The following is a 9,080-nucleotide window of genomic DNA, read 5'->3' as shown; positions in this document are numbered from 1 at the left end:
TACACAATGACAGCACCCAAGGTGGAAGGTGAGGGGTAGCGGGGCTGTGACATTATACAGTATAGCATATGGACTCTCTACATTATTGGTAGTTTTGGTTGGAGTTGTCCTTTAGATGTTTAACTCCCGCTGTGAGGGACTGAGGAATGACAGCCCACTATGCTGGGACTTATAGTGCCCTAGAATGTGGAGGACTAAGGAATCCTCAGTCCCTCACAGAGGGCACTACAAGTTCCAGAATAGCAGGCTGCCATGCCTTAGTCCCTACAGAGGGCACTACAATTCTTAGCATAGCAGGCAGTAGTTCCTCAGTCCCCTACAGAGAGCAGTACAAGTCCAAGCATAGCAGGCTTCTATTCCTCAGGGAGGAATGGCAGTGCACTATACTGGAATTTACAGTGCTCTCTGTGGGGACTCGGGTATGGCAGCCTTCTGCAGTGGGACTTGTCGTGCCCTAGACTGTGATGGACTGAGGAAGGGAAGTGTAAGGGGGTCTCTGGAAACTCTGATGCAAGGGGGAGCTTTGGTGACCACAGAGTTCCCTTTTACACCAGAGTCCCCAGCTTTCCCCCTCAAATCAGGGTTCCCAGAACTCTCCTTACATCAGAGTCTCCAGCATTCCCCCTTAAATCGGGATTCCCAGAACACCCCTTACTTCAGAGTCCCCAACATTCCCCCTAAATCAGGGTTCCCAGAACTCCTCTTACATCAGAGTCTTCAGAGTTCCCTCTTACAGTGTAAGGGGGAAACTCTGGAGACTCTGATGTAAAGGGGGCTCTGTGAAATTTGATTTAAGAGGGGGACTCTAATGTTAAGAGGAATTCTGTGGACTCTGATGTAAGGAGGAGATGCTGGGGGGAATCTGATTTAAAAGGAGAACTCTTATGTAAGGGGGGACACTGAACTCTGATGTAAGGAGGGACTCAGGGAATCATGACCTATAGGGAAATGCTGGGGACTGTGATGTAAGAGCAGACACATATATATATATATATATATATATATATATATATATATATATATATATACCCGATGTTTAATGATCTTTGATTAAAGATGAATTGGTTAGAGAAAATTCTAGAAACTGTGAATTCATAGTACAAAGGTTAAGGCTCTTAATATATGCAATTTATACAGTTAATTTTTATTGCTTGAATTATTTTTCCCATTATGGGCGTGAGTGGGGCCTCATGTCCAACTTTTGCCTTAGGCCTCACAAAGCCTAGAGCCGCCTCTGGTACAGTATCCCTACTGATTTCTACCGATTGCATCTGTCATCCACACAGTATACGGTTTACCTGGGAACTTTTCTGACTCAGCAAATCCCTTGTGCCTGTTTCCAACTTACCAGCCATCTGTCTCCAGCAGACCCAGTTCCCTTCATACAGGACACAATACCTCTATCATCTGTTCACCCCATGTGGTGACCCTATTCATGTGGAACTGCATTTGTTGAGTACTGCATCTATATTTCAGTCATTACTGTTTACTGGCATTTGGGACTGTGCAATACCACCTACCTCCTATTTGGTCCTCTGAGTCCATTGTGTCTTATATATTATGATTATTTATTATCATTAGACTCCATACTCAACCTGGGTTGATGGTATTTCATTGGTTGCTGTCTTGTTTTTAATCTGCTTTTATTTTATGCTGTGCCACACCTTCTTACACTGTTTTTCAATTTGCACAGGCATACGTGCCTAATAAAGCTAATATTTCTTGATTTTTCAACAACGGTGTCCCTAGTTGACTCTTTTCCTGGGGGGATTCCTGGTCTCCCCAATTCCTTTTTTGTTGATCACCTGGGATGAAACCCAGCGTCTGGTGATGTCTATGCATTCCAGATTTCAGGCTGTAATTGACTGCAATGGATTTGCAACCAAGTATTAAAAAGTGAAATTTTGATTTATGATTGTTAATCTGTCCCATTGCTTTTGGTCCCTTAAAAAGTGGGAGGCACATATACAAACTGTTGTAATTCCTAATTTCCTACACCTTTCACCTGATTTGGATGTAAATACCCTCAAATTAAAGCTGAAAGTCTGCAGTTAAAGAGGTTTTAAACCTCAGAATTTAAAGAAAAAAAAACAAACACCTGAAAGACAAACGCATAATGAGCATCGCATACTAGCTCATTATGAAATACTTACCTTAGAACGAAGCCCCGCAGTGCCGACCGTGCACCTCTCTCACGGGTGACATGTTTGGTCGCCCTTCTTCCGGGTTTGCGGCATCCGGCCATCTGATTGGCTGGAGCCGTGCCAACGTTCACAGCACATGGCTCTGAAGGAATGGCCCGAGCTGCCGTTCCTTCTGAGCGCATGCGCCGGTGATGTCACTGGCTGCATGCAAAGTAAATATCTCCTAAACAGTGCATGTTTAGGAGATATTTACAGTATCTATAAGTAAGCATTATCATAGGCTTACCTATAGGTACAAGTTGCTGAGGAGGGCTTACTTACTCTTTAAAGCACATCTTGTTTGTTTCATTTCAAATCCATTTTGGTGGTGTATAGAGCCAAAAAGATTAGAATTGTGTCGATGTCCCAATATTCATGGACCTGACTGTATGTTACCAGTAAATCATTTTTCTTTTTGGATATATTTGGGAAACACTGCTATTGCTGTCTGTAACTCCCTTACTTCATTCTTTGTAGGCTGGTGCCATCCATGACAGAAAACAAGGGGATATTACCACATACAGCAATACAATATTTTATTAATAGGGGGAAGGGTTTGAATAACTGTCAGCTTTTTTGCTGTCCTAGACCCTGTGTGGAGATGTAATTCCTGCCCCAGTTACTCATGTAGCCACAGAAAGTGAGTTAAAGTGGTTCTAAAGGTAGAAGGTTTTTTTTTTACCTTAATACATTCTATGCATTAAGGTAAAAAAACTTTTGGGTGCAGCTCCACCCCCTCCTCCTTATACTTACCTGAGACCCATCTCAGTCCAGGGATGTGCATGAGAGCAGCAGATCTCTCAGGTCTCTATCCCATCATTGGCTCACACAGCAGTGGGAGCCATTAGCTCCTGCTGCTGTCAATTACAGCCAGTGAGCCAATGAGGAGAGAGTGGGTGGTGGGGCCGACAATGTCCATTCACAGGACTGAGGCTCGGGAGTGAGCCTGCTCAAGTGCCCTGATAACAAGAGGTTTGCCATTAGGAGCACTCGGCAGGGGAGAGGAGCCAGTACCGACAGCAAGGGACCCAAAAATAAGGGGATCAGGGCTGCTCTGTGCAAAACCATTGTACAGAGCTGGTAAGTATAACATGTTTGTTTGGGGGTTTTTTTGTTAATTTTTTAATAACATCCTTTAGAATCACTTTAACATTTTTTCATTTTAACATTTTATTGATGCACTTCACAGAATGTGAGTTAAAATCTACATAAAAGTGAGACACAAAAGTAAGGTTAAATTCCAACTGTGATAGTTGTCACCATTATACAAGCTGAGGGGAAATCAATGTTATCCCAGTGACAGTTGTCAAAAAATGGAATATGAAGAAGAGCAGATTTCTGGTTACTTGCTATCACATAACTAGGACAGGAACACAGAGGTATTATCCTCATGACAACCTAGAAAGTTGCCTAGGGCCCAGTGGATATGCAGTTGCTTTTAAAGGCAATCGGTGTCTGGTGGAGCAGGCCATACCAGTAAAGGCAAATGGTGTGGATTCTGAATACCTACTGCAATTCATGTCAATGTAAATTAAAGGAATGGGAGGGGCCAAAGCTTCTACGTGGAATAAGACCAAAGTGATTGTAAAGTCTGTTTTTTTTTTCCTTTTAAATAACAAACATGTTATACTTACCTCCTCTGTGCAGTTGGTTTTGCACTGGGCAGCCCGGATGCACCTCTTCTTGGGTCCCTTACTGGAGCTCCTGACCCCTCCCTCCTAGCGAGTGCCCCCACAACAAGCAGCTTGCTATGGGGACACCCGACCTGAGCTGCAGCTCCTTGTATCCATTCAGACACAGAGCTGCCATTTGGCTCTGCCCCCTCTCTATCCTGATTGGCTAACTGACTTGATTGACAGCAGCGAGGCCAATGTAAGAGTCCTGGATGGCCAAGGGACTCGTGGACATTGCTGGACAGAGATGGGTACTGCTACAAACAGAAGGCTTTTTTATCTTAATGCATAGAATGCATTAAGATAAAAAATCCTTCTTACTTTACAACTCCTTTAATTTGTCGCTGGGCAGGAAGAAAGCTGAACCTATCCTAAAGGGACACAAACAGCAATAGAATCCTGACAGAGGTTCTATCCCTCCCATATTGCAGTTTAAAAAAAAAAAAGAACACGCACGCACATATTTGGCTACAATTTCAGTGTAAAACTAAAAATCATTGAATCCTGAAATGTTTTTAACCTGAACATGATCACATATGAGTGTGCCTGGAATTGTTCACCTGCAGAATTTTCCAACAAACCAGGATTGAGCCTATGACTGCTAACTCATTTTGTCCCATAATTGCAATCAATCATTGTCTACACTGCTTGCAGGCTAGTTTCAAAGAAGCATTTATGCTTTCTCAGTAGAGGAGCATCTCCCCTGAGACAGTGATGAATGTCTGTTGGATCAGATGACAGCGTAGGGTGGTTTTTGTATTGATTTTAGTCAGCTGTTCTCTGTCATAAACTGATTGTTTCTTCTATATGAAATATGAACACATGATGCTTTTAACCATGATATAATCCTTATAAACTCATGCCTAAAGTTTATCATCATCAAAAGAAAGCGACATTGAATAACAGAACATTGAATCTTTGTTGTATAGTATTAATATATATATATAAGATATCTATTGTCTGTCTGTTTGTCAACTAATAAAGATCTGTTGTATAGCTATATCTTGACCAGTGAATTACAGGTCCAATATGACTTATAATTAAACTCTAGGTAAATTTAATGGTAAGTATGACTATTTTTTAATACAAACCTTTAGAATCACTTAAATGCAAGTAGTTTTAGTGCCTGAATTTGACTTGATCTCAGCCTCTTGCAGTCCCTGTACAGCAGAGTTCAGAGTGGAGGAGAGGGAAGCAGTAAAAGGTGCCAGTCTGGTGTACTGCAGCACAGGGAGTATGCTGATAGGAGAAGAGAGCAAAGCAACAGAGAGATTCCCTTGTTAGTGCGTCTCTTGTTGGGAGAGGTACCAGTCTTCTGAGTTACAGTCATTTTTTTTTGTTTATTAACCTCCCTGGTGGTAATCAAGAGTGTAGCTCGGGGTTAATTTTCAGTACCAAAAGCAGTAAAAAAATTTCAGCATGTAAAAACAGCTCACATACATGTATTTTAACTATATATATAGTTGTCCACCTGGAGTTTAGCTTTAAATAGAAGACAAATCCAGGCAGAGTCAGTTTGCCTAGAAGTCAACTGCAGTCAGCAACCATATTTGCAGCTAGAGTATTTATAAACCCACAAAGGGCTTTTCCATAAGGCATATTAGACATGTGACTACATGCAGCTGTCAGCTTTTCATAGTATAGCTATTTGCCACATTCACACATTATCACAATATTCCAAGCCAAATAGGACCTGGAATAGTAGGACATGTTTTATGTAAAATAACTGATTCTAGCAAACTAGTGTTACTTCTAGCTCCAAAGGTTGTATGGCTGTAGGCCTCAAACTAGTGATCGACCGATATCGTTTTTTGTTGCCGATACCGATGTTTTGGTCAATGCATATCGGTATTTTTTTTCTTTGACATGTACTCTTGTGGAGGGATCTGGGAGTCTAAAAGACCCCAAACCCCTCCTCTGCATTTAGAAGCACTCAAAATGCCAAATTTGGCTGTTTTGAATGCTGTCATTTTTTTAATCTGGCTGCAGTACCCAGAAGTGATGTCATGACATCACTTCCAGTTTTTTGCATGGAGACCTGATCAGAGCCGAATGCGGCTTTGATCGGGTCTTCGGCGGCCATGCAGGCTGGTTGCCCGGGTCTCCCGGTGGGATGGGAGACCCAGGCGAGCCGCAGAAGGCGGCGAGAGGGGGGGAAGTCCCCTCCCGCTCCTTGTAATGAGACCCGGCGGATTCTCAGCCATATCGGTTGTCATTACAAGACAGCCGACCGTCGGCTATGAACGCCGGTATCGGGGTGATGCCTCTAGCTGCAGGCATCACTTCAATATAAGCACTATCCTGAAATATTAGTAATATTGGCCACCTTGGTGGCCGATTCCGATATATCGAGGAAAGTGCAGATCGGCCCTCGATATATCGACTTTGCCGATAATCGGTCGATCCCTACGTCAAACCCATGAAAAACGGGCCTGTGAATAATGCCAGAAGTAGGGTTGAGCGGACACCTAGATGTCCGTGTTCGACGGGTTCGGCCGAACTTTAAAAAAAAGTCCGGGTCCGTGTCCCGGACTTTTACCGAACTTTTCCCGGACACCGAACCCCATTGAAGTCAATGGGGACCCGAACTTTAAGGCACTAAAATGGCTCTAAAACACCAAAGGAAAGGGCTAGAGTGCTGCAAATGGCAGCAAAACGTAATTAAGAGCATGGCAAGTGCTCTGCAAACAAATGTGGATAGGGAAATAACTTAAAACAACAAAAAAAAAACAGAAAAATAAAACAATGTTCTTCTTCATCTCTGAAGGACGAGGCCCATATGGAGTAGGAGGGAGGTTGAGGTGGTGGTGGATGTGGCGGTGACATAGGCGTGCGCACAGGGTGTGCTGGGTGTGCCTGGGCACACCCTAATCACCTAGGGCACATAGCATTGCCAGTGAGGAGATGGGAAAGATCTCCCTGGGACCTGCTCTGCTCTATTTCTCCTTGCCTACAGGTACATGGCCCCGATACATTACTCTCCCTGCTGGCAAACACATGCATGTGTATTTCAACTTTGGGGTGCACACCTTAATGCAATAGGCTGCGCACACCTATGGGCGGTGTAGGTGGAAGCGGCGGTGGAGGAGGACCAGGGCCGGATTAACAGCATCATGGGCTTGGTGCTGAGGATTTTGAAGGGCCTTAGGGCCGTGCCTTGCCATGCACCCAGAGGAGGAAGGGTGCAGCCATGCATGCCTAATTCAACATGGGATGCTGTCTCTGAAGCCCATAAACACATCCATGCATCGCCAACTGTCCCTCCTTGTCCGGCCTTCACGCTGTGTGGGGAGGTTCTGAGGGTGCTGCCTGGGGAAGCGAGCATAGAAGCCAGACTTCTGTGTTTACAAGTGACAGAAGAGCGGTAACAGTGAATATGGCCAACCCGGGGCCTATATAAAAGGTAGGGGCCTGGAGCTGCAGCTCCAATAGCCCCTACATTAATCTGGCCCTGAGGAGGAGGACGAGGTAGCCAACACTGCTTCTTTTCACAAATTTTAAATGAGGGTACACCCCAAAAGAGTGAGAAAGAGCAAAAATGGAACAATGGGTGGGTAAGGTCGGTATCCATTGCTATTCTGCATAAGGTACGGAAAAGTCCCGTGGGATCCATGCCTGGTTCATTTTAATGAACGTGAGCTTGTCCACATTGTCTCTGGACAGGCGGCTGCGCTTGTCTGTTATAACGCCCCCAGCCGTGCTAAATACCCGTTCAGATAATACACTGGCTGCAGGGCACGCCAGCACCTCCAAGGCGTAAAGGGCAAGCTCAGGCCATGTGCCCAATTTGGAGACCCAGAAGTTGAAGGGGGCAGACCCGTCATTCACTACATGTAGGCGTGTGCACACATACTGCTCCACCATGTTGGTAAAATGCTGCCTCCTGCTAAGACGTTCCATCTGAGCTGCTGGTGCTGCTGTTTGTTGTGGCGTGCTGACAAAGCTTTTCCACATTTCGGCCATGCTAACCCTGCCTTCTGAGGTGCTGGCGGTGCCCTGGTTGCGTTGGCGACCTCCTCCTCCTCCTCCTCTGCCTTGTGCTTCCACTGTGGCCCCGCTGTCAGATGGGAATGCCAGCAGCATGGCGTCTACCAGCGTGCGCTTGTACTCGCGCATCTTGCGATCGCGCTCCAGTGAGTGAATTAAGGACGGTACGTTGTCCTTGTAACGGGGATCCAGCAGCGTGGCCACCCAGTAATCAGCACAAGTTAGAATGTGGGCAACTCGGCGGTCGTTGTGGAGACACTGCAGCATGTAATCGCTCATGTGTGCCAGGCTGCCCAGAGGCAACGAAAGGCTGTCCTCTGTGGGAGGTGTATGGTCCGTGTCCTCTGTATCCCCCCAGCCACGCACCAGTGATGGCCATGAGCTGGCCTGGGTGCCACCCTGCTGTGAACATGGTTCCATCTCCTCCTCCAGCTCCTCCTCCTCCTCATCCTCCTCATCCTCCAGAACTGTGCCCCTGCTGGACAATTGCGTCCCTGGCGTTTGCGTGTGCAGGAACCCACCCTCGGAGCCCCTTGCGAATGACTGCCCTGAAAGCCTTGGAAATGTTACCTCTTCATCCTCCTCCTCCTCCTCATCCTGTGCCACATCCTCTTCCATCATCGCCCGAATTGTTTTTTCAAGGAGGCATAGAAGTGGGATAGTTAAGCTGAGAACGGCGTCATTGCCACTGGCCATGTTGGTGGAGTACTCAAAACAGCGCAACAAGGCACACAGGTCTCGCATGGAGGCCCAGTTATTGGTGGTGAAGTGGTGCTGTTCCGCAGAGCGACTCACGCGTGCGTGCTGCAGCTGAAACTCCACTATGGCCTGCTGCTGCTCGCACAGTCTTTCCAGCATGTGCAAGGTGGAGTTCCACCTTGTGGGCACGTCACATATGAGGCGGTGAGCGGGAAGGCCGAAGTTACGCTGCAGCGCTGCCAGGCGAGCAGCAGCAGGGTGAGAACGCCGAAAGTGCGCACAAACGGCCCGCACTTTCTGCAGCAGCTCTGACATATCGGGGTAGTTTTTAAGGAACCTCTGCACCACCAAATTCAGCACATGCGCCAGGCAAGGGATGTGCGTCAAACCGGCTAGGCCCAGAGCTGCTATGAGATTTCGCCCGTTATCGCACACCACCAGGCCGGGCTTGAGGCTCGCTGGCAGCAACCACTCATTTGTCTGCTGTTCCATGCTCCTCCACAACTCCTGCGCGGTGTGTGGTTTGTCCCCCAAACAG

General features: G+C 46.3%; 1 protein-coding gene across 1 annotated transcript in view; it reads left to right on the top strand.

Annotated features, from left to right (window-relative positions):
• DOC2B (double C2 domain beta) overlaps positions 1-9,080 on the top strand; it is an 824,733-nt gene that overhangs the window by 515,171 nt on the left and 300,482 nt on the right. The gene's annotated exons all lie outside the window — the stretch shown is intronic.

Source organism: Pelophylax lessonae (genome assembly GCF_965119305.1).
Source record: "Pelophylax lessonae genome assembly, chromosome: 2".
NCBI lineage: Eukaryota > Metazoa > Chordata > Amphibia > Anura > Ranidae > Pelophylax > Pelophylax lessonae.
Note: the sequence above shows the minus strand (reverse complement) of the source record. Positions and strands in the feature narration are given on the sequence as shown.